The 17,075-nt window shown below is 37.8% G+C and overlaps 1 protein-coding gene across 1 annotated transcript in view; it reads left to right on the top strand.

Moving 5' to 3' along the window:
* The first annotated feature begins 7,170 nt into the window (after positions 1-7,170).
* LOC145999709 (uncharacterized) overlaps positions 7,171-17,075 on the top strand; it is a 653,269-nt gene continuing 643,364 nt past the window's right edge. The window contains exon 1 of the mRNA XM_083136985.1: positions 7,171-7,261. The gene's annotated coding sequence lies outside the window, so the exon portion shown is untranslated. The remainder of the gene's footprint in view (positions 7,262-17,075) is intronic.

Raw genomic sequence — 17,075 nt, 5'->3', positions numbered from 1 at the left:
AAGTGAATAGGAACACCATTAACTTTAATTATTTTGCTAATAGCTATATATTTCTCATCATTTTCTGCTAAAATATTTAAATTCTGCTTCTCAAACCCCTCGTACCTGACCAGATGATGGAAATCATAATTAGATGCACCATGGCAAAATATGGGGACAAATTTTGGTCTCTGGATCTTAATATTACAGCCATTAAGAATTTACCATCTGTATGGGAATGGTGATGTACCTTGATATTTGTATCTGAAAATTCAGAATCACATACCGGGCATTTTTCTGCAATGTTGAAATCTTCAATCTGTTTCTCTGTTAAAGGCAACATGGGTTTTGATTTTAATAAGATATTAGATGCTATGTCATGGCACTCATTTTCTATTCTATGTGCAAATTTTTTGATAGCATTTGGTCCCATGTATAAGTGTGGTTCACTAGCTACACCATCTCGTATAATTATATAACAAAAGCTAGAAGGTTCATGTAACTGGTATGGTGTAATTGAAGATTCATCAGGATCTGGATTGCAGAATGCAAGAGGTTTGAGGTTTGATTCAAAATCACAGACTATATATGCTGGGTGTTCCAACAAGGCTTCAAATTTTTTGAATTTGGCATTTTCACTTGGCATTGGCATCACCATATGAACAGGTTTATGGTTCCCACAGTATTTCAGATGCTCAATTAACTTGTTTTTAGCAATTTCTGCATTCTCTTCCCGAACCCCATTCACCATTTTTTGACCATCAAATACAGTTAAACATCTTCTGCACAACTTAAATATTCTATTAAATTTGTCTAGTTGTGTTCTGACTAAAGCTTCAAGACTGTGTATCAGAGTATAATGGTATGTATCATCCCCTTCAATTAAGAGCAGATCAATCGGAACAGCAGAATCATCATCAAATGTACTGATTCTGAGAGGTGCTATCAAGCAATTGCCACGGCCAGTAGAACAAATAAATATATTAATAGATAATTGTTTACCATTGATATTCCTGGCCTTTTTTTTCAAATTTATCAATATTCTGAACAGACATTGGATATTCTAAACCCTCCATTGCTTCATCAAAATCATGTTCATGTTGTTTATAATAAGTTATTCTCTCAGGATTCCTTGAAACTGGAAACAAAGCAGCTAAAATACACCACAAAAAGCATTTCTCATCATTATTTTTTATATTAACCACTGCTTGTTTGTTTTTAATATTGGCAGGTAATGGCAGATATGTAGATCCTTGTAATGGGCTGAATTCAGAAATATTAACATAGAGCTTGTGTGGAGATCCGCATAGGCTCCATCCTGACTCTTTTCCAGCAAATTCAGAGTGTTTAATATTCAATTGATCTATCAAACTGCTTATTATTTTGTCTGAATTTGCATTTGAGTATACAGGTACAGTTTCTGTTATGTGAGGCTGTGTAAATTTTGTGCCATTTGGTTTCTTATATTGTGTAAACAATTTGAGAGACAGCTTATAAGAGCCATTTTGTGCATTTAGAATTGCCTGCACATCAGAATTTATACTGTTCAAAAAATTCTTAATATCACATTTTGGCTCTGATACAAACCGGTGATCCCTAAGTTGGCCATTAAAACTGTTATGGATGGGTTCATAGCGTGGCTGCTTTGCCGGTCCAGTATTAACAGGTGTTTCATGCTTCCTTTTCAGACCAGATGTAGATGGTTGTGGGGGCAATATTGATGACTGTGCAGAACAAGTACCTTTATGTTTATATGTGAAATATTCCAGACTATATTTTCTATGGCATTTAGGGCATATTTTTGTGGGAGTTCTGTATTTGTCTGGATTACAATTCTTTTGATGCTTAGCCCAATTGGGGCTGGATATATTCTTTTTGCATTGATTACAATATTTTTGATTTGGCATTTTTGTTGTTGTTTATTATATAAGATTTCCTGGGGTCCAAATCAAAATTCTATGCTTAATAAAAAATATCAGTTGGGTTCAGCAGTGTGATTTGTGTGTGTGTATGTGTGTGTGTGTGTATGTGTGTATGTGTGTTAATATTTTTGGCTTTGGTATTTATATAAAATTTTTTGGGGTTCAAATCAAAACTCTATACTTAATAAACCTATGACAGGTTGTAAAAAATTCTGTATATTAAATCAAATAGATTTGTAATTCAATTTATACAAATCTGCAATATTTTTGTGTTTAAAAAATATGAGCAGCACTGCAACAACACAACCTTACTCTTCAACAACTTTCACAATACTGGCTGATATGCAATGCAAAATCTCTTTATATAGCCTAAGCACGGACCGCATTGAAAACATCTGAAACAATAAGCCAATCAGAATATAACACATCATCACATTATGTCATAACCAACCAATCAGAAAACAACACATGTCTAATAATTTATTGCATAATATTAGGTAATAATTTGTTGCAAAACATGATGCAATATAAATAAACCAGAAATAGGCCACAAGTAGACCGGAAGTAAATATGTGTGGGTGGGTGTGGGTGTGTGTGGGTGTGTATGTAGGTGGGTGTGGGTGTGTATGTGGGTGTGGGTAGGTGTGGGTGTGGGTGGATGTGGGTGTGTATGGGTGTGTATGAGGGTGGGTGTGGGTGGGTGTAGGTGTGTGTGGGTGTGTATGAGGGTGGGTGTGGGTGGGTGTAGGTGTGTATGTGGGTGGGTGTGGTCAAGGTCAACGTCAAAGTCAACGTCAACGTCAGGGTCAACGTCAACGTCAACGTCAACGTCAACGTCAACATCAACGTCAACGTCAGGGTCAAGGTCAAGGTCAAGGTCAGGGTCAAGATCAGGGTCAAGGTCAAGGTCAATATGTGTGTGTGTGGGTGTGGGTGTGTGTGTGTGGGTGTTAATACGTTTGGCTTAGTTTTAAGTGTGGCCAAAAAAAATATCAAGAGGGTCATATTTTTTACAAGCTTATGGACAACAATCTCACAGATGTGGCTTTTATAAGTGTAGGCAAATCAATCTGAGGGGGGTCATACTTTCACGGGAAATTCCCGAGAGCATTTTTACAAAAATCTTGGATTAGACAGGGTTCCACACTTGAGCAAAAAGCTCATATGGGCATGTTGAGCTAGTTTTAAGTGTAGCCAAATCTGCCTGAGGGGGGTTCATACTTTCTCGAAATGGTTATATCATCAATTACACTACTGAACTCTATCTTTAACGGATACAATATTCTTCGGCAAATCTATACTGTCGTCTTTAGTGACTAAAATATTTCTGGATACATCTTGAACTTGAACGATATATAATTTCTGGCAACATGTTAAAATCTACATTGGGAAGAGCAATTCAATTTTCTCCGTCTTGATTGCACATAACTACAAGGTGTTTTTTTTTTAAGTTCTCAACATTCATTGATAGTCGTCTGTCAGAGAGAATGTTTTTCATAATAGAAAATGATCTTTCTACTTCGAAAGAAGTTATTGGAGCATACATAGAACAAGCTAATGTAGCTGGACTCATTTTGGTAACAGCATTTTCATCTTTTAGAATATCACAAATTGTTTTCAATTGTTTCAAGTCCTTATTTGCACTCACTACCCGTTTGCACTTTTCCGCAACAGCTGACCCCTTTACTCCTGGCACTTCCATCATCTGCTGCATAGATTCCTCGAAGATTTTCATGGATGCTATAATTGTAATTGTCTCTGGCAATGCACCATAATGTGCAAAAATAAACGACAGTTCATTTTTCAGTTCTGAATAGCACAGGAGATTTTCACTTCACGAATTGAAGCCGCTTCATTTTCTGGATAAGCATCGATCACCTCACTGATTTTTTCAAGGTTGTTAGCATAATATATAGCTGCTGATATCCAGGTTCCCCATCTTGTCAAGACTGGTTGCGGAGGAAAACTAAGCTCAGGAGTAACTTCCTGAAATTTTCGGGTTCGAGAGGGAGATTTCAGAAATATCTTCTTTGTGTTCGAAATCAACCTCTCCACTTCAGAAGTCAATCATGCACAAGGAAATGTTAACCGAAAGGCAATATCCTAACTCAGCATGAAATACTTTTTTCTCACACTTTTCTCCTTCAGCAATGTTGAAACATGCGTGAGTTCAATATTACTTAAATAAGGCGAAAATTATTCACGTAATAAACGGAAGAAAAATAAATACCAACATTTTTTTTAAAAAAAAATGGTCAAATTTCATTGAAAAAGGCAGAAAAAGGCATTATAATTAAAAATAGGCAGTGGGGTCCCAAATAGGCAAAATAGGCAAAATGAAAAGGCTTCTAAAACATTCGAAACAACATAAAAAACGTATATCCGGAAAAATTTTATCAATATATGCAGTAAATAAAAAGAGGCATTTTGCCAAACTTCCGGTCTCTACTAATGACTATCGTAAAACAACTTTACATGTAACTCTTACATGTACTAACGCGTCATGCACTCGGGCATGGTGCAAGTATTTGAACTCAGTTACATAGATACCGCTGTATTGTCAACAATGCCCAATTATTACAGTACTTTAGTATTGTTGTGCCTGGAAGAATTATGTACAGTCATCGCAATAATGAATTTTACATAGAACCTGAAATATTCATTTCTCTTCACGACGTTATGCACGTTTCCTCATTCTAAGCCAGCCATGTCAAACTCGCGAACCACAAGATACATTAATGCAGCCCGCCTTGGCCCTGCGCACATTTAATCCATTCAATTCTATCTATACATAGTAATCCCGATCAGGGAAGGCTTAAGTGGTGGGCGACTGCTAAGGGTGCCGCCCTCGAGGGGGCTTCAAACTAAGGTGTCCTCCGTGAGTTGCGCCAAAACCTTAATTATAATTATGGCTATTTGTTTTAAAGAGAGTCGTTACAAACTAGTAGATATTTCATATTGGAAACAATAACACGAGATGGAAAGAAAATAGTTTAGTAAAAGAAGCATAGATGGCAGCACAATATGGAATAAATAAATTGTTGGACGATAAGTATATTTTTTATGAAAGTAAAAGTATGTCAAATAGATGTAAAAACACGAAAGTGATTAGATAATAGATGGAAAGGAAAACTTAAGTGGTTTTCATAATTCAATATGTTCAAGCCTGTAGTCAATTGTTAGGCACACATGTAGAAGAAGTAGTCAACAAGTAAAGGTAGAAATTTAGGGAGACTAGAAGCATAGTTCAACATAGTCTTTGCATTCAGCTGCATTTCTAGCATCAATCCAAGGATGATCATTCTGAATTTACTGCTCCTTATCGTAATGCATGCATTGAATTTAAGCTGAGAGGTTGCCGTTATCTTCATATGATTATGTAGGTATTAAATTAAATAAATGTATACTTACAATAAACATATTCTTTAACAGTAATACTCACACAGTGGCGGCGATTAGGGAGGCGAGGAGGGCAGTTGCTCCCTACTTTTGGCAACTTTTGCCCCCGCACTATGCTCACTGTACTCACAGTACTCTGGTTTGCTATTGCCAAACTTATACCTGGCAATTGCTAAAGGTCCAGGAACCTATAAATTCTATTGGGTTCCGCCGCAGGACGGGAATCTTTTTCCTCGCACCCTAATTTCGGTCCAAGTTGCCATAAAAGGTTCCTAGACGTAACCTAATTTAAATTGATCCGGGGAAAAGATTACTGCACGGTATTTAAATTGATACAGAAAAAAGGTTCCTGGACCGTATTTAAATTGATACAGAAAAAAGGTTCCTGGACCGTATTTAAATTCATTCGCAAAAAAGGTTCCTGGACCGTATTTAATTTCATACTGAAAAGAGGTTCCTGGATCGATTTTAAATACTTTTTACATAAGTTTTTTACGGTCCAGAACCCATTCACGCTTGCTAATTTTCTCTCCTGGGCCGGAATTGAGTTTGTGTTTTAAGTCCACTTTATGCACAGTAAGGCTAATCGGGACTGGACCTACGGTTTAAAGTGGAATTCGAACCACTGTGCCATGTTCCTTCACCGGGTATCGAACCGGGACCCCTTGATTACAAGGCGACGACGCTACCACTGCGCCATCGGGGAGGCCCGGACCGGAATTGAATTTAATTAAAATTCCTGGACTTCTAACAACCCTGCTGGCAACAAAACAGGTGGCAATTTGGCAAAGGCATCCACAACAAGGCCAATGCGCGGGAAAGCCTAGCTGTCGCAGCAGGATAGTAATCGAATGGGTCTCCGATCCTCTCCCAGAACCGCGAGAACCGCGAGCTAAAAGCTCATGCTGACATCAGGTGTCATTCAAGGAATATATAGTGTCATTTACCACTGAACAAAACTCAGTGACAGACCGCTTCTTGTACTTGGAAACTCTGATCCCGAGAAAATGGCATCGTGACTACCAACAGGCAACTGGATGAAGGCACTTAGGAGGTTTGAACCCTCCAGACCCGCTTTAAATACTCCCATGGTAGTAAAATCAATGATTTGAACAGATTAGTATAAACTTTCTGCAAACAAAAATTAATGATAATAAGCTGAGTCATTGTGCGCAATTGTAAATACTGTAAATATAAAAATGGGAACACTTTTATTTTCGATCCATCGCACTCCCTTAGATTCCATATCAATGCGCCGCCTATGACGATAGGAATTAATAGGGGCCGAATGTGTTTTTTGGAAGGGGCTACCGGGATGTTGTTACGGTAAGTCAGTCCGGCCTGACTTGGTAAAGTAGTTAGCGAAGCGCATTGCGGTACTATGAATCCTTGGTTCAAATTCCGAATAAGGCAGTTGTCACCAATCTGATTAACCTGTTCCTTACAATAATCGTCACAATTAACCTAAAAATTGCAGAAAACATAGTAGTAATAAATAAAATAACAAAAATATAACGCAATATATATGACACACACGTATAGCTTAAGAGAATACAACGCAGAATATATTACACCTGAAACGTGATTGAAAATCTATATCTTTGTATTTGTCTGTCTTTCAATATAATCAAACTACTCGTGTATGGATTTATTCTTAACCTCCTTTACATAAATTCCATCTCTGTCTGTACCTAACTTTATTTCTCATTGCTAGAAACAATCTATTTTCACATTTGTAAGACACTGGGCTGAGACAAGAAAACTCCCTTGTTACCTCTGAGATTGAGAAAAACGTTGTGTGCTGACATCTGTTGAGTGCTCCTTGTAATAAATTCGATCAATACTGTTTCCCAACTGTGGGCAAGTTAACAGAGTGGGTACGCATTCGCGAGACGGTTATGTTGTGGTGTGTTCCGCAGTTATTCCGTTGTGAGTAAGAAACCAGCATTTCAGCCGATCACGTAAGTACATGATGGAATTTGACTTTATTGTATCATTCATTTAGGACATGTCAACGTATCTATGTGTTGAAATCTGCCAAATACGTTACAAGACTAATACGAGAGTAAATAACGTAATATTTCTGGCCATGCCTTCATACCGGACACGGAATTGAAAATACGCGAATGTTCTTAAAACGTACACAGAATATTTCCCATTTTAAATATCATGATCGTTACACTAATCTTTGAAGTGTTTCTTTTTTACTCGTTCTTTACATTTAGGTTTTGGCAAACATACATTGATACCAAGATGCAAACCTCGACACAAGACAATGTTTGTACTTGTATAATAACGTTAGGTAATGCTTTCGAGATTGTTCTTTTGGTTGAAGGGATACCAAATTCAGTTTTATTATACTGTATTGCAAGCGACGTTAAATCATTCCGTTTATTGCACTGCAGTTGCATGTTTTCTAGCGAAGATTTTCATCAATGAACAGGCGCTTAAATGAAAACAGTTGACTGACAGCACTACATTTTCAGGTGGCGAAGGTGGTCGATAATACCAGACAGTGAAACATTTATCAACCGGTTTAGAGAAAACAGTAGATAAACATAAAACACGAAGACCTCTTACAAGTTGAAGGAATTTAGTAATACGGTGTGTTTTATACAGTGTATATGATCGGTTATTTTTAATTCTTTGTGCACACTGTTAGGAGTGTTTTCATATTCATTAGGCCTAATAAGAATGAAAAATAGATTGCAGAACCTTCAAGTTATTCCACGTTACTCGAAGTCAATATATGTTTGAAAGAATCAAATCTGATATTACATTTAGTATCAAGTAACGCTGATAACAAAGGCAAAGTTTCATCCCTGCCAGGAATGTTTTCGGGTTTCTTCCACGTCACATTTCTTCCTACGCAACGATGAGGATGATGGTTAGGGTGACCAGACATACTCTTTTTAAGAGTATTATACTCTTTTAGAGGTCCATATACTCTATACTCTTTTCAATTTGCAAAAATCCCCCAATATACTCTTTACCTTTTCCAAAGGTAAATATGATATTGAACAACATATAAAATCGAAGTCACACGCAGAATGTTCATCGGTTTCTGAGACACGTAAGTTGGATAGTTTCTTCAAGTGTATTGATGGATACAGTTAGTCAATGTAACTTGAGTTGTACACCCAAAATGAATGGTGGGCACGCCACTGATTCAAGCTTCAAAATGCAGCGGTACCTTGAAATGACTTTAGCTCAGAGACTATTTGCCCTGGAGATATGAACTATATACCGTTGTACGCAGAATGAATCACAGATTCAGACGATATATAATTTAATCACATTCGGCGTATACTTGGAGGGGGAAGGGGGGAAAATCCCCTGAAAATACCTTTTTTAAAAAAATGGGATTTCGCCCCACCCCCACCCCCGCCCCCCCGAAAAAAAGGATATGAAAAGTTCAAAATGCACATAGAAATTATCGCTGGCATGTAAGAAACAGAAAAATATTTGCATCATTGTCGTATGACCAATGTAACTTGAGTTGTATCCCCAAAAGGAATGGTGGGCACGCCACTGATTCAAGCTTCAAAATGCAGCGGTGCCTTGAAATGACTATAGCTCAGAAACTAAATGCCCTAGAGATATGAAAGATATACCGTTGTACGCAGAATGAATCACAGATTCAGACGATATATAATTTATGCACATTCGACGTACATATGGAGGGGGAAAGGGAGAAATCCCCTCAAAAATACTTTTCTTAAAAAAATGGTGTTTCCCCCCTCCCCCTCCCGAAAAAAATGTCAAAATGCAAACTTTATGCAAATTTGGCGTATATATGGAGAGGGAAGGGAGAAAAACCCCAAAAATTATTTTAAAAAATTGTTGAAATGTTCGAAATTTATCTTTTCCCTTGAAAAGAGACGCAAAAGAGAAGTCCCTTTTCCCGCCTTTTCACCTCCATTTTCATGAAGAAAAAAAAGGTGCAAGAAACATTTCTGTTAAATACATGTGTTAGGAACAATATAAAAAAAATCGAAATTCTAGCGAAAAATAGAAAAGTTATAACGTAAAAACTACGACCTTGACACAGCGTCTCGACCGAGACGCTTGGGACCGTGAGGGTTACTTTTAGGTATCTCGATCGAGACGCTTGGGATCCAAAAGGTTAAATGTTGGTAGCATAAACAAGATAATGCATCATTAAATTTTGGTAGCATAAACAAGACAACATCAGGAAATAAAAATGTGCACAGAGAGTTAGAGTGCAGATTAGAAAAAAATATTTTGCCTATTGGTTGTAGGGCTCATATTCTACGTAATGCAATTTCTGTACCTTGTGCGAAAATAATACCCATAGATGTTGAGAACTTGGTTTTCAAAATATACAATCATTTTAGTATTTTTACTGTGAGAGCAGAAAATTTGAAAAGATTCTGTGAATTTATTGGGTGCTATTGTGAGGGTCTTTTATACCACTCAAAGATAAGATTCCTCTCTTTACTTTAATTATACGTCAGTATGAAGCGATAAAGACCTATTATTTGAGTGAGGAAAATGCCCCAATTGCTATAGTAAATTTTTTTCAAGATGATACAAGTGAACTATGGCTATATGTTCTGCATGCACAGCTACTCCTGTTTAAAGATACTTTTTTAAAATTTGAAAGGTGTGATATAACAGTATTTGAAGTTTCTATTTAATATTTTCAACTCCTACAGAATAGATCAGAACTTTTTCCCATTCTCAGCAAAAAGTTTACTTATGAAACTTGTAAAAGGGAGTATGAAGGAGGAATGAGCATACTCTGTTTCAAATAGGTTTTATTGTGAAGTGGTAAAATACTTAGAAACTTAGTTTTTTTGAAGATGACAACAAACTGAGGTATTTACTCCTTGACTCAAAAATTTCCTATGAACAATTTCAAGAGTCATTTTCATATATCCATCAACAACCAAAACATATTTCAAATTCATTGGAATTTAATGATAATGATTTTTTGACACTTACTGTGCAATTTCAAAAGCCGTTGAAAAACATCTTGAAGATTGGGGGGGGGGGGGAGAAAAGAAGCAATGATGGGTAAGTGGAGGTCAGTGTACAAAGATTTAGTACAGGCTGGGTCAAATTTAAAAGTGATTGTGCTTCTTATAAAATTCTTGTTTACGTGTCAACACTCGAACAAGTAATGAAAGTGACATTTAATGTGGACATGACCACAATTAAGGATGATTTATACATACTCAAGAAAGCAAAATCATCCCAGAAGTATGAATGATGGTGCCCATTGGTGAGAAAGTATTTGTAATTAGGTAATTACATTAGACCCATAAGTAATTTGAATCTGTAGAGTGTAGGCCTATTTTATAGGGGCTATAATAGAAGCAATAACAAATAGCCACCCTTATTTTAGTTTTCTTTTTATGTTTTGTGCATGCGCACCTTCAACTTATAGACTATACTCTTTTTGGTCAACGAATATCTGGTCACCCTAATGATGGTGATTTGATTGAATTGATGAAGTGACAATAAAAAAAAGCGCATAAATCTTTCTATTAGATTTTCAAACACTTAAACTTATTCCTGTGGCAAGAATCGTTTCCTGTTTTCAACGTCACCAGTGGAGGTTCCCCCTTTCCAGCAAACAAGTATATTTTAACGCTGTCCCAAGACAAGAAACCCTCTGGCGCTGTTGTTGCAATGTCAACCGTAAGCGAGCAAAAGGAGCGTGGGCGATTCAATCAGGTGCTTGACATGTAATCATGCCCCTGCATTGCCAAAATGTGCGGCATTCTTCGACATATTGTTGTCACCTTTGTTCAATGCCAAATGTTTGTCTTATCATAAAGGGAAGAACCGTACACAGCAAAAGCAGAAACTTAATATTTTACGTTGTTGAAAGGAGAGGGAAGTTAGAACTTTAGTTCGCGAGTTGGCCGCAGTCGAGTTGGCGAGTTGGCTGTAGTTCATAGATTGTTTTTTATATAGTAGATACGAATATGCTAAGTAGCCTTGACCAGTGGCGGCGATTAGGGGGGCGAGGGGGGCAGATTCCCCCCACTTTTTGCCACTTTTGACCCCGCACTATGCTAAACCTTATGTACGAAGGGAAAGTGAACTGTCCTTCCCCCCTACTTTTGGAATCCAATCGCCGCCACTGTCCTTGCCATTACACCGTTGTAGAAAAATTGTGACAGAAATGACAAAATGCCGTTAATGAAAAATTAATGCTTGAGCAAAGTATCTCTTTATATTTCTATATGCATACAGTACTTTTTCCTGGGAAGAAATAATCTTTTACTCTTCAAGTTGCTTTGTTATTCTGTTCATCACAAGAACTAATGAAAACATTGTAGCATTTTCATAAATGATCATGTATCCCTGTACACACACGCTCGTCGCCTCCAGTCCCCTACGCACTTCTTTCGTTCAAATAAATTGTTCTTAGTTTTTACGGCGTACAATGGCAAAGATAATGGTAGGGCAAATTGTCCATCGCTATTTTCATTGCATTTTTATTCTACATCCTGCGTTGTTTTAAGGAATGAAATTATGTTGGTTCGAAGCACATATTGCCCACTGCTTACTGACGTCTTTATTTAAACTGTTATCATCACATTGTGTAATACAGACCGAATTAAAATGGTGATGGACATTTCGCCTACTGTTTCTTTTGCCTTTGTATGTACCATTACGTTATGCCAGAAGAAAAGCACGGAGACATCAGAATAATTGATGTCGTGAAAGTGACATAATTAATAATTCTCTATAATTATCCATGTTGCTTTCTTAGTAATAATCAAGTAGGTTACGTTGTTTTAAAAGTTAGGTGCTTATTCAAAATAAGAATGGAACATTAGACTTTAACAATGGGACACAGTGGCGGCGATTAGGAGGGCAGTTGCCCCCTAATTTTCGCCACTTTTGCCCCCGCACTATGCTAAATCTTATCTACAAAGGGAAATATACTGGCTTTGCCACCCTAGTTTTGGCACCTTGCCCCCCCCCCCCGTTTTGGGACCCAATAGCCGCCACTGATGGCACATCGTGACCGATTCGTTTACAATGAGTGTCTTCAAGTAAAAACTTGTTATGACTCCACAGAAATGGTAGTATTGCGAGTGAACCAAATTGACAATAATATTAATTTAATAATTCATAGAAGAACCGCATATTTACTCTACGAACTTCTCTCTTTTCTCTCGTCCAGTGCCCAAGACCATCGCCCCTTTGATCTCCGTAGCTACGGGTCTGGTTGGAAGAAGTATTAATAAATATATAGATACGCGTAAATAGTTAGGTCTAATGTATCATGCAGATGTCACTACGCCAAATTTACAGATATAAAGGTTCTTTGCGGTCCAGAACCCATTTACGCTTGCTGGACCGGAATTGGATTTATTTAAAATTCCTGGACCCTTAGCAACCCTGATTTTAGCTGAAGTTGTAAAGGTTAGGTTAGGTATACAAACGCAGCTATGTAACATATCAATTACACTTCTCGGAGCAAGGGAATGTGTTATGATTCGCAGTCAACTAAGCTCGGAAGTTATTTTCCAATATAGGCTCAGCAATCTATTTATTCATTTCCATTATGAAATTAAACTTGAAAAACTCAAAATGTAGCGTCTGTCAACCTGCAGTAGCACCATTTTGAATTCGAAAATTACCTATATGCCAGAATGATCTATGGTTTTTTTGTGTAGTGTTGAACAAACTTTAAAAAGTTTTGAATCCGATTCAGTTTCTTTTCAAAATAACGAATTCAAAGCTACTACTACAGGTTGACACCCCAGTAGCACTTTCAGCAAAATCTACGGAAACTATGCCATTTCTTACTATTGGTTTAGAATGGTTTTTCAGATATTTATGGTTTGTATGTGTGAAATAAATTACGAATTCATTTCGTTACAATCTAGAAAGGCAGCATGCTTAAATGAATAAATACAGATGGCAGCACGGTATCATTGGAAAGTTATTGGCGAAGGCAGTATGTGAAAATCGGGCTGGAAACTATCAAAAATAAAAATATTTCTATTACTATACGATCATCATAAATGAGGACAACACATACAAGAAAAATGAAGTATGATTTATAATTTACTAAGTAATATCGAGATTTTGAATATGAAATAATTTGTTTCATGTTAAAAGTTAGAGATGAACCTAGCAAATCTGTACTAAATGCCAATAATGACAAAACTAGAATAATTACAAAAGAATCAAATAAAACTTATAGCATGCAAAAACAGGGGAAACTAATATCTTGGTTTATATTTAAAGGCAGCAGGAAACAAGCAAATAGTCCACTGAAATGTATGCAGTGGCGGATCCAGAAGTTACTGTTGGGAGGGGCGAATAAGAGCAGTGGCGCAACCACAGGGGGCGACAGGTGGACATTGCCCCCTCAACTTTGAATGGAAATTAGTTCTAGGGGGGACAAACATTGACGGCCAAGTGTACCTGCAAGGGGCAATTACCTCCCATAACTTCAAATGTTATGCAAATAAAAATACTTTTCGTAAAATTTTCTTGCCTCCTTTTCTTAGTCTTATCAAGTTCAGACCCGTAGCTAGGGGACGGTGGGAGTCGGCCCTGGGCACCGAACGATCTAAATAAAAATCAGTTGTAAAATTGATTGATTGGTTTACGCACAGAAAGACTAATCGGGACTGGACCACAGTTTAAAGTGGGATCCGAACCACTGTGCCTCCAACGGGTATCGAACTCGGGACCCCTTGATCACAAGGCTACGATGTTACCACTATATCATCGGGGAGGCACAAAAGTTGTAAAAGAGATAATGCATTGGCGTCCCGTTAAATTATGTGCACCCATTAAATCAACATTGACTTCAGCCAGCAAAAAAATTGGATCCAAAAATTTTATTGTAATGCATTGTATTGTAAATTACCAGACAGAGAAAAAAGACTTGTCTGAATTGATTTTCTTTTTTTGGTTGGACCATACCCCTCATCCCTTTGCCACACAGTATTTCTTTAAAATGAAAATCCTTGACATACCACTGTATAGGGTACAGAAAAGATTTGACAAGCAAACCCGTAAATTGCTTTAAATAAAATGCGGGGGGGGGGGGGGATGTCGAGATACATGTACATTTGATTCCAAAGTGAAGTTATTTATATTCAGACAGAAACACGTATATTGCTGGGTGGTTTGTGCTTGATTGTTGTAATTTGTATTCTTCTGAGTTGCTGTTTTCCCTTTTTTAGCTTAATAGCGATGATTGGATGGAATTTATGATGAGGCATGTCGGAATTGGTACTATAATACTTCACCACCAGAAGCGGTAAATCTACTATTGGAAAAGTTGACGTGTCTTCAAAAAATAAATTCACAGTACCATTTATACACGATTTGTATGTTATGAAACGAGTGAATTATGGACAAATAATGATTGCTTATTTAAATCATAGCTTAATTTTATGTATCCGTGGTGGACCAATCGGGAGGGTGTTACGCTGTCACGCGGCGAACACGGATTTGATTTCGAAGGGGGCAATCTCCAAGTCAATATTTGAGTCCGCTATATGCTCAAATAAGTTATTCGAGCGTGGTTACAGTTTAAAGTGCCATCCCAACCACTGTGTGCCTCTATGGAGAATCGAGACGTATTTGTTCTGCTTGCAATTGTTAACCCGGCAGGACGCACGCTGTGTAATTTTAATTGTTTTAAAGCTTGTACTTAGTAATACCTTTATTGATTAATTTTATTTTATTAATTTTGAACATTTGAATGGAATCACACAAGTGATAAAAGCGAGAAAAAAAATAACATGTTGAAACACCAAACTGAAACGTGTGAGCACGCGTTGGGTTAAATTTAGCCAGGCAGTTTCTAAGATCCTGCTAACTAACGAACTAACTCAATGGGCCATATTATCGGTTACGTCACTGGCAGACTGTTGAATTTGGCACGCTTTTTCTCCTTATGATATACCATTTGAGCTAGATCGCAAGGCAGGGTCGGCTTTAGGGCGGTGCAAACGGTGCCACCGCACCGAGGCGCTATAGCTGTGGTGGCGCGTCAGTTAAGATTAATTTGAATGTTGTGTTGCGTCTGCACTAAAACCATACTTTCTGATGTATTTCATGATATGACGAATACTTCCTAATTTCAGATGTCATATTTGTAGGAGACAGAGACAGATGCAAGGGACTGATGAGATTGCCGCGTCCCCAAATAAATGAGCGAAAAAATAAAAATTTGGGAAATGTTTGAGGGATCATATTTTTTCTTTGCTCACTACACTCGCAATACAAATGTTTCCAAAAGGGTCATACCAACTGATTGGATCCGGTCACTGGACCAAAATGAATGTTTTTTGTGTGGCCACTGATGAACCAAAATGTGCTTGCCTGTTGGGCCGAGATGGGTCTGTCTAAGCCGCGCGTCAGGCTAAGTTTGCAGCAGGTTTTATGTATCAATCCGCGCGAGAACTGAGCTCAGAATCTTCCGTGCCAGTCTTGCCTCAACCGCCGAACTGCTTACATCGCAGACACTGAGAAAATCCACAGTATTGCCAACCGCACAACACATCAAAACCCACATGAATGTCAAGCAGAATGTATTTTTGCTTCTCTTTGTCTCCTGAAACATAAAATTTTAAAAGTACTTTCTGCGCATATATTATTTAATAAATGTGTCATTAATGAGAGAGCATGTGTGTATATTTCGAGCACGCAAAACGAAAAATAAACGGAGATAAAAGTAAACAACAATAGGCCCCTCTTGAATTTAATGACAAATTATTGTTTTTGGTTTAGAAAGAAATACATTTATGAAAAACGTGGTTGCTTCGTCCGCAATACATCCGTTCCTGTAAGACACACGCAATTCAAGTTATACCACCAAAAAAGCATGATTTGTTATTGGTGATATATACAATCAGGTGCATTGTCTGTCGCTATTACTCTGGTTTCAATTTATGAATCATTTCACTAACCCAGGATTCAAATCTTGGTCTGCCCATTTCTTGCTGATAATCACCCTTCCCTTTCTTTGCGCGGGACAGTAAACATGCGCCTTCAACAAAGCTTTCATTGCCGCCAGTGGGTGAAACAATAAGCCTCCCCCTTCCCCTCATCGTCGGTTTCTTCAGCCCTGGCGGTGGTTTTGCATGGTGGTATCCTTCCATGTTTTATTCCCCCTTCCCCCACCCACCGAGCTGAAGGACGTCTCGTCCAAATAATAAACATGTTTCTTCTCACTGCGATATATTTTAATACCGCTGAGATTCTTTTGTCATCAAACAACAAACAATCGTTTCCTCTTGCTAAACTTAAACTGCAAATCATTCAACACCCGTGATACAATTCGTGTGCACATTAACGGCAAATCACCTCACGCCCTGTTTTACTTTGATCTTGTTGCCGCAAGGAGGATTATGCATTAAAACAACTTGCTTGACTTTGAAGAGCATTTCCCTTCGGATGAAGCCCAAAATAACATTCGGGTAAAACCGCACGCTGAACAGGAGATTCAGCCATTCTCGCCGCTCTGCAATAAACATAGGGTTAAAATAGTGGGATGTGCAACACTGGTATCACCGATTCCACGCGCTCTGCAACGCATTCAGTCTCGTTCGACTCGCTCTAAAGTTTCAGTGTCTCTTCAACGCAATACACATTGAAGTTGGCGAATCTGTGGTTCTAAGTTCGTCTGCACAGTGATTGCAACCAATTAAGTCCATACCTGCTCATGGATGTACTATTTTGTCTGTATATTACAAATTAAATAACTGTTTTCTTGCAAGTATGCAGTTGTGTCGGAATAGAACCCGTCTCAGTGGAACT

This window comes from Lepisma saccharinum, chromosome 15, assembly GCF_977018435.1.
Source record: "Lepisma saccharinum chromosome 15, izLepSacc3.1, whole genome shotgun sequence".
Classification (NCBI taxonomy): domain Eukaryota; kingdom Metazoa; phylum Arthropoda; class Insecta; order Zygentoma; family Lepismatidae; genus Lepisma; species Lepisma saccharinum.
Note: the sequence above shows the minus strand (reverse complement) of the source record. Positions and strands in the feature narration are given on the sequence as shown.